We start from the raw sequence: 15,410 nt of genomic DNA, 5'->3' as shown, positions 1-15,410 counted from the left end.
TTCAGATGGAAGTTGTCTGTTCCCTGAAAAGCTCATGTTAAACTGGGAGTAGAAAGAGTCTATCCCTTGGGATGTCACACCCCCATCATCTGGATTATCCAGGTGTGTCCTGGATTGAGATGATTTGCTGTATCTTATTACCCTTCCCAAGGATTGCACCTATATAAGCTCATTTCAGTGCTATCTGAAGGCAATGGGTTCAGGATTTCTGGTGGAGCTACATCCCCCGCCCCCACTCCATAGCCAGCTATTCTGGGGCTAGAAGAGGAAGTCCAGAGTGTCCTCTGCCACACACCTCCATTCACTGGGTGCAAAACTCTGTCCTCCCTCCTTTGCCTTCCATGTAAATTCTTCAGTGATAGAGAAAATACAAGACATTTCATTGTGGAAAGGGTGATGAACAATGAATCCACATGTGAAGTTTTTTTATTCAGATTCATGGGAAGCATAGAAATACGAAGGGCACCTTTTTCTGCCTTCAGACATTTCCTCTTAGGTGGAAGATGAACCAATGGCTTAGTTTTTGCTGAGTCAAGAGACACTATATTATGCAAAACTGTATTATAATTCAGAAAAACTTTGTAACGTGAAAGTGACCTTCCTGCACGCTTAGCTATTTGAGTACTTTTATAGTGACAACTTCATCAGTAAGAAGATATAGAATGTCTAAGCATGATGGGTGCTTTAGTCTACTCCCCCCTTATTTATACAATAAAGTAAATGAGGTGAAGCCAAATGAGATGATTAGATAGTCTTGGAAAGGTTTCCCCCAGGTCATCCTGGGAGCCGCAAGTAGCTAAAGTATTTTTAAATACTCAGTTAATGAGATCAAAGTTAACAACCATTTAAACCACCCACTGCCTTCAAAAAAGGTAGATCTGCTGGAGGTTTGGGAGGGGTAATACTAATAAAAATGGGTTGCTAGAACCTAGAACCCCCAGATTGGAGTCTACCTTTTCATCTACCATTGCTTTCAAGCTTCCAATTAAATGCCTGTTTCCAATATCTAAAGGATACTATTCTGTTTAGGGTGCAGATCCAAAGACAATCTGCACTCCATGGAGATTCCACCACTCCCCAGGGAGCATCCTTAAACCTTTATGCTCCAAAAGTCCAGGTGTTTTTCCTAGCAAATTAGGAAAAAGATGAGGTGTTGAGCTTAGTAACAGAAATATATGAATTTGCATGATTGGGATAAAATTGAAAGAAGGGGAAAAGAAATATTATTCAAGGGGAAAAGAATAAAAGTCTTAGCCCAGGAAAATTGGAAAATTCTAAATAAGAGGTCACAGGAAGAAGAAAAAGATCAGTCACTGGATAAAAAGTGATAGATAAGCTGTGTTTGAAATTCTGTCTCATTCCTATTATCAGAATGTGTGGACTAAACTAACATGATTAAAAGAATAGCTGTTGGGCTGGGATTGTGGCTCAGTGGTACAGCGCTTACCTTGCACGTACGAGGCACTAGGTTCAATACTCAGCACCACATAAAAATAAATAAAGAAAATAAAGGTATTGTGTTCATCTACAACTAAAAAATATTTTTTAAAAAAAGAACAGCTGTTTACAATAGTTTTGTACTTCAGACGTCAAAACCTCAAGCCTAAAAGGAAAATGGCCTTTTCTCTATCTCAGAAGTTTATTTTGAGATTCTTACCCCTCATTTCATTCACAGACAATGTCTGAGGACAGAAATGGAACTGTGGTTTGAGAGCTGGCTCCCCTCCGTAGGGGAAGCCACCATCATGCTTGTGGTCTTGTGGGGGATGGATACCAGCTCCTCCGTAACCCGCTGAAAGGTTTGAACTGCATGGATGGTGAGGCTAATTTCCATGACAATGTCATGCCTTCATCATAAGGACACCTTGTGTTACACAAGGCCAGTTAGTCCCTGATAGATAGGTACTACCTGATATACCTGGCTCCAGGAATTGTGTATCCTGAATATTCCATTTACCTCAGGCACAGAACATCATGCCTAACAGTGAAATTCCATTGCCCATACTTTAAAAGTTCTGAAAATCCATCAAGAGGTCTCTTCTGAAATCTTGGCTTGGATACCATACCTTGCAGAGAGTTTTCACATAGAAGGGGGCAAGTTATCCTGCATCTGTAAGCCTCCCGGAAGTCAGAGCACCTCAGGTCAACATGAGGTGGCTTCTACCCACTAAAAGCTGATGTGATTCTGGGAGAGGCCTGGTCTGTGCCCCAGCAAGGGCAGTAATGGGTAGCAGGTTACTTTATGGGCCCACAGTGCTGTGCTCATTTCAGAATTGCTTCTGGCAGTATAGCACTTGTGAGATGGGGCCCCTGAAATCACAAACAAAGGTAGCAACAGGAAGTCCCAGTCTAGAGCCACTCCAGGACAGTTGTGGGGCTCTGTATCTGGAAAGTGACATCAGACATGGTCATTCCTTAATAGGACTAATGTTTGCTGAGTTCCCAGGTCCTGCACTAGGTGCTTACTATATGTTCTCATTGGATGGGTTTCAATAAAGCCAGGAGAATGATACCATCAATCCCATTTACAAGGATCTAAACCAAGGCTCGGAGAAGGTGAGTCAGTTACTAAGTGTCCCAGAGACAGTGAGAGGAAAGTCACCTCTTTGGTACACAGAGAGGAAGTTTCCTGATCTGCATTTGAGTCAGGAAATGGGAAAGGACGCTCCTCTGTCAGAGAGAAGCTAACTCACCTGGCCAGAAGAAATGAGTTACTCCTTCCTGGGAAACAATGGGCCCAAGGTCCTGTATGGGCCTCAGGGATCAGGGAAGGGTGCACTTTCGGTGCCTGCCTTGGTAAGTGGTGGTGCTTAGTTTGGAAATTCCAGTGTCTGAGGACAAAATTACAAGTGAAGACCCAAAGTGGTTTCTAAGCATGTAGTTACGAGTTTGTGGGAAGAGAAAGAAAGGAAGGTCAGAGCCAATCTAGGATGAAGGATGTCTGCAAAGCCATCAACAGCCAAGCACTTACAGCTGGGGGCATCTGGCCTCCCCTGCACCACCCTGTGGTAAATCCTAGAGCCCTTCCCTGTCCTACAGTCCCCCACACCATTGCCATTGACATAGGCCTAACTGACCTATTTCAACATAACTGGAGCAGAATGATTCCCAGGTTGGCTTCAGGATAAGCTGTGAGGAAGGAGGTGGGTTTCTCTCTGTTTCAGTCTCAGCAGGGCCACTGGGACTTGAAAACTTGGGCCATCAGGTTGCCGCTAGCAAGTACATTCTCTGACCTTCTGTGGTGGGTCCACAGAGTAGAACCAGGTGTTCTTTTAGCCTATGCCAGAATGTACTGGCCGCCCATCTGGCCTCCTGCCTCCACGCAAGGATGGGACTTTGGCTGGCCCTGGACCAAACAGCTGTTCTGGGAGCCACAGGTGGCCGCCCACTCTCATGCCCAGACTAGCAGCTGCATTGGCTGGACTCAGCCTGGCAAGATGTGTGCCTCTGCCCTCTGCCCCATCTCTTCCCTGAGCCAGGTCACTCAAAAGACTGGGAAGAAGGAAAGACAAAGCCTGAAGACACACAGTGTTTTAAATACACTCATAAGCCAGTTTTGTGGCTCCCAAATCGAAGCATATATTAGGCTCTTCCCCCTTCTTCAATATCATTGATTTTGGTATTTTTTTGAAATTTTTGAAATCATTTAAATTAATTTGATATCAATGAATAGCACTTTAGTTCCTGTTTACCATGTGTGTTATTATTAGAATAAAAACCATTTCCTGGTACTCTGTATTTATAATTAATATGAAAGTAAAGAAGAATGATATCCCAACTTTTAAAAAAAATGGTATCCAAGGAGACTATTCTAGGTGTCTAAATAATGGCATGCCAAAGCATCATTGGACATACTAAATAAACAACCACACAAGTGACCAATGGCAAGAAATAATTTGATTTGTGGTTTTAAACTTCAGAACAGAAAAAACACAAAATTGAGAAATCAAATATCTTGAAACTGAAAAGGCATATGTTGAAAACATATGAAAGCATATGAAGAAAACAACCTGGTACCACATTCAGATTTGAAGTTGTGAACGCAGATTGGATCAGGAAGATGTAATAACATCTTACATCCCCAACAATGTGGGAGGCTTCCGCTGAAGGAAAATGATGATACCCATTGTTTTAATCCCATACTTAATTGCGTTGAGAGATTATTTGTACAAATGATTCCCTATGTCTGGCTTTTAAAAGCAACACGTTAGAATTTAACTATTCAAATAAATGTTGCCTCCTTCATGTAACTACCAGAGTTCAACCTGCACTCATTCTCATAATAAAATCATTACTCCAAAGAGTTTTAAAATTGCTTATTGAGGCTCTCTCCCAGGGTCGGGTGGATTTGACTTTTGATTTTTGAAAAAGCCCAAACTCTCAAAACCACAACTGGAAAGTAATTAGCATATAATAATTTTAGGGGCTGGGGCTGTAGCTCAGTGGCAGAGTGCTCGCCTAGCATGTATGAAGCACTGGGTTTGATCCTTAGCACCACATAAAAATAAACAAATAAAATAAAGGCATCCTGTCCATACACAACTACAAAACAAATAAATAATTTTGGCCCCAAAAAGCTTATGTAATATACAAATTGATAACAGGAACTTTGAATATGCTTTGGGAAAATGACTACTTTGAAGGCTTTCACTCATTTGAATACAAAACGTGCCAAGGTTTAGTCTAAAAATTACTGGCATTGCTTCATAACTTCAATGTAAAATTCATATAGTACAACATTTTACTAAATGCTTTGCTATTTCCAATTCTAAAATTAGTGGGAACCCGCACCACCTAAATAGCATGTTATCTGTCAGGGTGAAAAAAGATTCTCAGGACCTCACAAGGACTGAATAACCCCTGAGCCCAGGAAGCCAATCCACTTTCCCAGACCTTAGAAACTAGCAAGCAGCTAATTCCACCCTCACCTTCCCAGAGTCTCCGGAGAAAACACCCTTCTTCTAGAAGGGCTAATTAGCCAAGGTCTGTCAGCAACATTAATAAAACCACTGCCAAGGGTCAATGCTCAGAGCTGGGCTGGCTCCATCCTGTGTCAGAGGGACCCCTACCTTGCAGATGTGCCCCACTCTGCACAAGTGTATGTGGGTTCCATTTCTGCAGCTTGAATCATGTCCCATTTACTTACATGATAATTCCAAAATAAGCCTGTCATTTGATCCTTAACTAGCTCAAAGTACCAACTGACCCTCTAACAGTGTCTCTTCAGCGGCCTGCTTTCCTCCAAGAGGTTTTCAGGAAGTGGTTAATGATATGTAAACAAGTACTTAAGCCTATGGGGAGAATGCCAGCATTGTAAGGAATTCTAAAAGTGGATCTTTGAATAGGATAAGTACTCCCTAATTTATCTAACTTTGAAGTTTAAAACTTTCCTCAGTGGTTTTAAATAAGAGATACGTGTATAGATACCAAGATACAAATTAAACATTATCTCCCAACATTTTTTGCAGGAATTTACCTTAAAATTCAAAATTTTTATGTTTTTCAAACATTTAAAAAATTTTTTCTTAAAATCTGTTTCCCCGAAAGATCCAAATCATTTTAAATTTATACCCTCTCTTCCTAAAAAGCTTTTGATTTGCTCTGTGGGTGGCCAGGAATTCCTCTTACCCAAAGTTAGCAGTAACAGCTATGATCATGGACACTGTTGGAGTTGATTTTATATCAGGATTGAGAAGAAAACTTCCATTTAAAAGTAATGTCTAACACCACCAGCATCACCACCACCACAAATATTCTAACCAGATTGATCTTTTCCATCAGCTTCATAACTCAATGATGACTGATTAGGAGAAGAGGGCAGATAAGACAGACCAAATCCTTTCAGGGAGTCTTGATGAAGAAAGGGGTGAGAAATTATGTATTTAGTTAAGACAATATCCTTTATAAAGGTGAGGGATACTTTAAAAGAATGAATCAGAAAAACTGTGACCTTGGCTGGCTCTTTGTAAGTTTCTCCAGAAAGTTTTAGTTGAGACAAAAAGAAAGGACACAGAAGGTATATTAACATAGGAGTTTACCCCTAAAGACTCCTGTCTCCCTTGTAGCTAAACAGTTCAATCACTCCTTCTCATTCTTCACTCAGCTTCCACAGATATCAACACATGATCAGTTCTGTTTCTACTGATACACCTCAATTTAAGCAGACATTGTGTATCATTAAATACTTTGGAATGTATTCCTAAAAGGTAAGGACTTAGAAAAGTACTACACTTCTATTAATAAAATATTCATGTTTTCATTGTAAAACTCTTTGTTCTCTACTGTCACCAAACGTGGGTAAGACTTTAGTAATTGTATATATCAGCTAATGAGCACTTGTTATGTGCTCTATTGCAGGTGGGTTAGTAGGTGCTTTTTGCCCATTATCTTAACAGCTATTATTGATTTTACAGAAGAGGAAACAGGCTGCTAGGTGGGAAGACTGGCCCACAAGCAGGTTTGAGCCTAGCAGGCCTAGGATTTACAGGAAAACAACCATCTGCCACCATTGCCTGGCTGGTTCCTCCCTTAAAGTCACACTTACGTAGCCAGACATCCAGCATCACCCTCTGCTTGCAGAGCTCAGAAGAATGCTATAAACAAGTAACTCATGGAGAAAATAAATCTTCCCTCTTTGGCCCCTGTGGATCCTGGCTGCTTTGAGCCTCAGCCACACATGTCAACATTGACTCAGTGCAACTGCCTTGTTCATGCTGATGATTTCAGCCCTTCTTTGCTTTGCAATCAGCATGAAAAGCTACAACGGTTAGAGAAACTTCTCTCAAATTTCCCCTTCAGTCCCTAACTCCATTGCAAAATCCCCAGCCTTAACCATTAGTAATTAATAGTTCACTGTCACTAGGCTCAATGTGGACTAGAATGTGTAATTAAATGTTCTCTCTGTAGCGAAGTGTCCTGAGGTCTGCAAAGAGCTTTTAAACAGTTGATTTTTTTTTTATGTTAACAGAGCAGTTAGAGATCAAGAAAGCAATAAAATTAATGTGGTAGACTGGGGGTATAGTTCAGTGGTAGAGCATGTACCGCCCTGGGTTCAATCCTGAAACTATCCACCCCCCTGCAGCTAAAAAAGTGGCAAAAGCATATGATTAGTGAATATAGGTGATGAACACATAGGAAGTAAGAACTCATGCCTGAAAAACGTGTTTGTGTGTGGAGAGAGAAAGAGAAAATGTGCACAAATGTGTGCTAATAATTCAGTCCAAAGTTTAAAGCAGGAAACCAAAGGAAAGGTGGAAGTCAAGAGGCATAAGTCTTTCATGTAGAAAGGTGGCCAGGGAGGAGAGCAACTGGCCTAAAAACCAATTCTGAACAGTAGTCCTAGCACAAGTTTTTCTCAAGTTAGAGCAGTGCTTTCCAGACTTTCAGATTTCATGGACCAGTGAAATTTCAAAAATACTTTGAAGATTGAGATAAGGTGGCTAACATTTTACTTGCCAAGTAAGGACAAATTTTTAAAAAGAGTCTAGTTTGCTATTACCATAAAAGTCATCTTTCTGTAAGAAACTACATTTTAGCACTAAGGAAATTAATACATTTTGCTTTAGTAGAAGTAACTGCATCACCTTTATTTTTCTACTTCATATTTTTTTCAGACTTAGCTGCAAAGATAGAAAACTGAACAGGAGACTTAAACAAACAAACAAACACTGAAGGCTGGGCAGTTTCCAAGTGAAGTCGGAGGTTCCACAGGTCCCAGGTCCTCTTCCATCTTCCCCCAGGTCTACCTCCATGCATCCATGACTCCCTTCATAAAAAGATGGTGGCAGTAGTACCAGGAACACTTGCAGAAAAGACTGAATAGTAAATAGGAGAGGCTGTTTCTGCTGGTGTGTCACTTTCTGTCAGGGAGAAAGAGTGTTCTCCACACCTCTAGAAAGCTTCCCCCTGGGGACACAGGAACCAAGACTCAGTCACATGCCCATGCCCTAGCATCAGGGAGAGGAGAGAGACAATTTGCAATATTTTTGCCTCTGTCCTACAAGCTGCTTCTGCCACAGTGGAGCAGGCTGGCTGTTAGTAGAGACTAAGAGACCTATCAGGTCTCAGAGAGCCTCATCTGTGGCTGAGTCTGGATTCCAGTGCTTGGGAGTGAATTGATGAGTATTTCTCATACTGAGGTCTGTGGAGCTACAGAGCCTGTCTCTACAGTCTAAGAAACGCTTTGTGTAGCTCCATCCAAGTTTAGAGCAAAGACTTGTGTAAATAACTATCAAAGTCTTCCTGCATTGCAAGGGAACTTGAAGAATCCTGGCCAAATGATATCATAGCTCTGTTGAGAAAAGCTTGAATAATCACCCATAATTTTACCCCCATTGCATATTAACAATCACTTATCTTTATTAACTGCCTTATTGAATTATTCATGAAAGCAAAGGTATTCAAACCCACAGAATTGGCCTTCTTTGCTACATAAAGGGAATTGTAGCAACTCCTAGTGAGAGTTGTTAGTATAATTAAAATGAACTTTTTACTACTTGGAAGCTATGGAAAATGTCATAACCCACAAGTAATTTTAAAACAACATTTTAGACTATAGCAGCCATCTCTTCTGTGGCACGTACCATGACTGTATAGAAGACAAATGAAACTTTTAGGCAAAAACTGAAGAAACAGATTGGTAGGATAAGATGACAGAATGGAACAATACAATAGACTCAGTCTTCCCTCAATCTAACAATCTTGAAAAATCCCAAAATTTCTCACTTACACTTCCAAACATTGATAGAAGCAAATTGAGAGGCACAATGACCCTGAGAAAAATGGGGAAAAATCATCGAGAGCAGGAGTCCTTGCCTGAGAGATGAAGAAGTCCATGATCTGTGAAAAAGTTCTTCAAAATAATGATCATCTGTTTTAGCAATTCCACTTCCACGTGTACACCCACAAGAAGAGACTGAAGAGAGATGTTTACTCCCATGTTCATGGTAGCACTATTCACAGTAGTCAAAAAGTAGAAGGAACCCAAGCAGCCATCAGCAGGTGGTGGATATATAAAACGTGGTATACATATACATGGACTATAATTTGGCCCTTGAAAGGAAGGAAATTTTGACATATTCTACAACATGGATGAACCTTAACAACATCATACTAAGTGAAATAAGCCAGACACAAAGGACAAATTACTACATTATTCCACTTTTATGAGCTCTCTAGAGCAGTCAAATAAATGGAGACAAGAAAGTAGAATGGTATTTGCCAGGAAAAGAGGGAAAGAGGAAGTGAATGTTCAATGGGCATAGAGTCTCAGTTTGAGAATCTGAAAAAGTTCTGGGGATAGATGGTGGTAGTGTTTATACAACAGTGCGAATATACCTAATTCTACTGGACTATATGCTAAAAATGATGAAAATGACAAATTTTATATCACATATATTACATCACCATGAAAGGAAGAAAGAGAAAAAGAGAAAGAAAGACCTTAAATTTCTGTCACTGTGACAAAATACCTGAGAGAATCAACTTACAGAAGAAAGACTTATTCTGGCTAATTGTTTCAGAGGTTTCAATCTATGGTCACTTAGTTCTGTTGCTTCTGGACCAGTGGTGAGGCAGAACATCATGGTGGCCAGAGAGAGAGACAGAGAGAGAGAAAGGGGATAGAGATAAAATATACCCTTCTAGGGCACACCCCCGATGACTGACTTTCTGTGAACAGACCCCACCTCCTAAAGTCTCTACCACTTCCCAACAGCCCCTTAGGTTATGAATCCATACATGGATTAGTCCATTCATGAATTCAGGATCCTTGTGATCCAATCACCTGCCAACAGCTCTACCTCTGAACACTGCTGCATTGTGGACCAAGCCTTCAACATGTGAGCTTTTGAGGGATATTATGATTTGGATGTGAGGTGTCCCTCCAAAGTTCCCGTATTAATGTAGGAATGTTCAGTGGTAAAGAGATAGGACTGTGAGAGTTGTAGCCTAATCAGTCTATCCTAGTTGGAATGGACTAACTGGGTGGTAACTGTAGGCAGGTGGGACATGGTTAGAGGAAGAGGGTTACTAGGGATGTCCCCTGGAAGGGCACTCCTTCCCTGTGGCCCTTCCTCTGGCCCTTGCTTCCTGACTGCCCCAGGAGCTAAGCAGCTTTTCTCCACTACAAAAGTGGGTCACCGCACAAGGCAGCGGTAGAATTTACTGTCAGTTCCGCTGTCTCTTCTTTCCTCAGATTTGCCCACTGCCACGTGACTTTCAGTGGCCCCTGCTATGGAAGAGTTTACTTCCTGGGGCTGGGGTTGAGGCTCAGTGGCGGAATGCTTGCCTCGCACATGTGAGGCACTGGGTTTGATCCTCAGTGCCACATAAAGATAGATAAACAAAATAAAGATATATTAAAAAGAGAGAGAGAAATCACTTCCTGCCCCATTCACTTCAGACCTAGCTTTGACTTCACTGTGTGTAGCCAATGGTATGTGAGCAAATGTGGCCAGCTGTCCTCCTCCTGGCCATTGGTGTTGAGCCCTTTCTTCTTCCAACCCATGAGATTGGCTTGGTCTCAGTAGATTCTGCTCAGAGGAGTTCCCCTTTGGATGCTCATTTCCATGCACTAGAGGACACATTTACACTAAGAACAAAAAGAGGACAGTTAACATTATGTCCTTGGAATGCTCATATTCCAGTTGACAAGTGATCCTCTTCTGCCTTCTCCTCTCTCTAGAACCCTTTCCTGTACTTCCCCCAGTAGGGTGATGCCTTCTGAAAGCATTACCCTGGGTAGAGGGGTTTTTCCCTGTCACACCCCAGGTTTCCCAGTCTGGTAAGTAGGTCCTAGCTGAGGGTAACTGGTCTGAGATTGTGTTGGGAAATTCTCTATTTATTTACTTATTTGTCTTTTAGTTATACATGACATGAATGTGTTTTGACATATTATACACACATGGAGTATAACTTCACATCCCTGTGATCGAACATGATATGGAGTTACACTGGTTGTGTATTCATCTATGAACATAGGAAAATTATGTCCAATTCATTCTTCTGTCTTTTCTATTCCCATCTGGGAAATTCTTTTCTCCCAAATTTATCTAGAGAAGTGAAAAGAGGCCACCATCATGAGCTTATGGCTCTTGTCAGAGCATTGAGGGGAAAGGCCATTGCTTCAGACAGACTAGATACTCAAACTGGGAGTGGAAGAACACTTCACCTTAGCCCGATCCCTGAACGTTGTGTCCTTAGCCTGTATAAATACACCCTTCCTTGTTTTTGGTTTTCTTTCCAATTCTGTTATTTAGAATTTTTCTACACTTCCCATTTGAGATGTGTAATTGCTAAATCTGGGGCAGATCTTTCCATTCCCAGTGTAACTCTATAGGAATTCTTGCCTGTTCCCTCAGTATCTGACCAAAATAGGTACAGTCATGAGAGTTGCTGCTGCCCACAAAATGCAGGCTGCTGTCCCCTGTGTTTGTTATGGAGCCGACAAATGGAATGAGAAAAGGTTTTTACAAAAAGGCCTGTGGCAAAGGCCTGGATTCACATACTCGCCAGACAGAAAATTGCCTAAGATGATGATCTCAACTCATTCTCTTGATTGCTAATTTCTAGTTACCATACTGAACGCAGAGGTAGAAATGGGGAGGCCAGTGGCCTGCCAGATGCACTGGGCTGCTCAATAAATATCATTTGATGATCTGTCCGACTGTTAGGAGAGATGGACAATTGACTCCCTGAGTAGTTCACTCAAGTGCTCAGTCCAAGAAGAGAGAAATGGGATTCAGCCAACAGTCCACTTCTGGCCAGGTTGAAAAGTTGTAACAAAATGATAAATAATCAGCTCAGCCCCCTTTCTGAGAATGATCACAAGGCTTAAAAGTCCCGCAAGCCAGGTTCTATAATCCCAGCAGCTAGGGAGACTGAGGCAAGAGGATCTCAAGTTCAAAGCCAGCCTCAGCAATTGAGCAAGGGCCTAAGCAAATTAGCAAAAACTTGTCTCAAAAAAAAAAAAAAAAAATACAGAGGGCTGGGCTCAGTGTTTAAGCGCCCCCTGGGTTCAAGCTCTGGGACAAAACAAACAATCCTGTAAGTGTCCCCAGAACCTGGTTGATGAGCATGGAGCTTTATCTACCATAGAATTCCCAAGACTCAGAAAGCTGTTCTTCTGTTTGCAGTGCTGGGGATCAAACCCAGGGCCTTTTGCATGCTAGGCAAGCGCTCTACCACTGAGCTACATGACTGGCCCCTCAGAAAGCTTTGACTGACAGGATTATCCCTGTTTTCGAGATGGGGAAGTTGTGTTGTACAGATGTGCGTCAGCTTTTCCGTGGTCATATGGCACAAATAGTCCCAGGGTTAGGTTTCCTGCCTCCCAGCCAAGGGAGGCATTTTTCAGACCTCTTGTCTTTTTCACAGCACTCTTCTGATACGAGTGTCACCCACCAAACATCCAAAAAATTCTAAGGCCCAGCACGGCTTTGGCTTTGAATTCAAGTTGGCACAAACTTGGTGACGTTGAAATGGAGACCTTCCCAAAAGTGGGCAGGAAAGCAACCAAACAGGAGGTGAATATGGCTCTAACCCTCAGTGTCCTCTGCTGGAGGGAAGCAGACAGACTCCAGATACCTTGCTGTCCCTGCAGTGCAGCCCCCATGGGCAGAGCCTGGCAAGTGGGAGAGACTCGCCCCTCTGTGCTCCTTCGACATCTGAGACGCTGGCTGACCCAGCGCAGCCCCATCTCTGAAAATGATCACATGGCTCAAAACGCCCTCAAGTGCCCCCAGGACCTGCTGCCTCCTTTCAACGAGTCTGGTCAGTTTGAAATGCCTAGATTGACTTAAAACAACCAGAAAACTAAACGGCTTCCCCACAGACATGGCTGCCAAGGAGCTTATCGGCAAAGGGAAAAGTCAATACACTGAAGTATTCTAAAAAAAGAAAGAAGAGGGAGTCAGAGGCAGGGTTGGGATGGGGAGGGGGAGAGAAACCAACTTGTTTAATCATAGAGGCAAGATACTCTGTTTTTAAAAAATTCACTAGACGCCACCAAAGAGGGTAAAACACAAAGCTCCGAGAAGTTGCCAGTCCTGAGAGACATGGCATGTTGAATATAATGGACCAGCTGTCCAAGATGACACGATTGTTGTTGATGGGTACAGGCCTCCAGGGAGATGGGCTTTGGATGGTGTTGCCATGGCCTGATCACAGTTGTTTACATCTGTTCCTTGGAATACTAAAACAGCATTGTATTCCAAGCCCCATGCCTCACAAACCTAGCTGCAGTCCCCCCAGGAAGCAGGGGCAGAGGAGAGAAGAATCCCCCAGCACAGGTCAACAAGAGGGCACAAGGTGATCCTGTGCAAGAAAGAGCCCTAAAGGAGGGGTCAGAAGAGCTGTTTTCTACCCCTGCCTTTGACACCTGTCTATTTGTTCCCAGCTTCAGCTCCCTCTCAGTAAAGTAGAGCTCGTTCTTAACTCTCCCACTTGTTGATGTGAGGCTTCAATAACATTCTAGGTGTAAAACGTGAGTTCTCCTGGTTTGGGCGTCCTACAGCTATCTACCATGGCCCTGGCTTATGGTTCCATCACCTTAGTCCCATGTAGGACCCTGGCTTTCCATTCTTGAGGCCTCATAAGTGCTGCTTCCTTGGATATTCCCATAGGTTGGTCATTGCTTCTGTTGGGTGACTGTCAACTAGTGACTGCATTGATACCCCAGTGGGTGTGCCTATGCCCGCGGCATGTTTGCTGAAATCCAATGTTTGCTGCCCTCCAAGCAAATATACTAAAGATTCTGGCAAGGCTTTGAGTGTTTCCCAACCCTGTCCCAAAGAATCAGTCCTAAAGAAGATCATTTGACAAATCCTGAAAATCAGCACTATTATCTCCTAACTAGAGGAGAGATGTGGATTGAACAAGTAAATGAGGAAAGTCCATCTTAGCAGAAGCTGATGGATTTCAGGCTCCATGATGAAATGCATCAACAACCACAGCCAACATCGTCTGTTACAGGGAAGATGGAATGAACTCTTGTACGATTTTTTTTTCCTTTTTAATCTTCAAAGGGTGCCTAGCATTACAAGGTCCTGAGTTCCATGCCCAGCACTGCCAATAAATAAATCTTCAAAGGATACCACAGCCCATGTCCTTCAACTGAAGATTCACACAGTTAATTTCCTACCTACCACCCTAACTCCATCACAGAAAAGCAAACATAACAACATCCAATCCTACTGGATCTGTAACGTTGAAGGGAAGACAGGCCACAGATGCAGTAGGAAGAGATCAAGTAGAATTCATGTGGGTACAGGTACATATAGTTGCATATCTATATGCAGAGCAGTTCAAAGGTCCCATGAAGCAACCAGTGTAAAGAATCAGCAAGATGAAAAGAATGTCATGGAAATTATGCAAATCATAGGAAAGGCCCTGGATGAAGGATAACACAGCATGACAAAGACAGATAAAGAATCCACAGTGAGGGGAAACAATTCATGGAATAGAAGAAAATTCTCCGTGGATGCTTTCTTCCCTATCAGAGCTTAATAAAGACAGTCAATAGAGAAGAGTTCAACTATAAGATAATAAAAATGGGGAGACAGAAAAGCTGGGGAGACAGAAAAGCCAGGGAAACAGTATGAAACATCACTACAGAAGGAAGGATTATCTGATGAGACAAAAGTCGAGGTGATTGCAGTGAATACATGAACACAGAAACATGCCGACATTGTAAGGTGAAGTCAGACTGAGAAGGACACTTGCACTTGGGATGATAGCTCAGCCTCTCTTCCCTGAGAACGGCTTTCCCATTCCTGGTGAGAGCCTTACCCCAGCTTTGTTCCTTGTGGACCTGCTTCCTTGATGATAGCTGATCAAGTAGGACTTTGGTGTGGATGGGCCAGTGGAACTTCCCTGGGAATGTCGGACTGGAATCCAACGAGGCAGCCAGTCTCTTTGGGTCTGACCGGACCTGCAGGACTTGTAAACTTGTGTTCCACAGGGAGAGCATCTTCGGCCACTTGTGTCAAGATGCAGAAAAGGCTTATCTAAATACAGAGGAGGAAAAAAAAACCAAAAAACAAAAAAACAGGCATACAGAGACAGTCAGAGAAAAAGGGCCTGTCTAGCCTCGCAGAGAAAAAGGCTCAACTACTTTAGCTCCACACAATACTGTGGAGGCCAATTCTTGCTCCTTGTGAAATTCAGCTCATTCACTGGTATACTCTGAAATCCTCCTGAATTCTATATTACCTCATCTTTTTCTTTCTTTTTTTGTTTTCATTTCACTAGGCCCAGTTGATTTCTATTTGCAATTCTAATAATCTTAACTAATCAACCTTGCACTGGTACATGCCTGAAATGCCAGCAACTCAGGAGGCTGAAGCAGAAGGAAGTTTGAGGCCAGCCTGGGCAAGTGAGATCTTGTCTCCAAAAATACATAAAATAAAATA

The 15,410-nt window shown here is 42.4% G+C and overlaps 1 non-coding gene across 1 annotated transcript; it reads right to left on the bottom strand.

Moving 5' to 3' along the window:
* Positions 1-12,125: 12,125 nt before the first annotated feature.
* On the bottom strand, positions 12,126-12,203 carry Trnaa-agc (transfer RNA alanine (anticodon AGC)). The gene has a single exon. It is a non-coding gene; the product is annotated as a tRNA-Ala (tRNA).
* Positions 12,204-15,410: the final 3,207 nt, after the last annotated feature.

The sequence above is a fragment of the Marmota monax genome, unplaced genomic scaffold (genome assembly GCF_021218885.2).
Source record: "Marmota monax isolate L192 unplaced genomic scaffold, Marmota_monax_Labrador192_F-V1.1 WCK01_AAM20220418_F8-fsc00130, whole genome shotgun sequence".
Classification (NCBI taxonomy): Eukaryota; Metazoa; Chordata; class Mammalia; order Rodentia; family Sciuridae; genus Marmota; species Marmota monax.
Note: the sequence above shows the minus strand (reverse complement) of the source record. Positions and strands in the feature narration are given on the sequence as shown.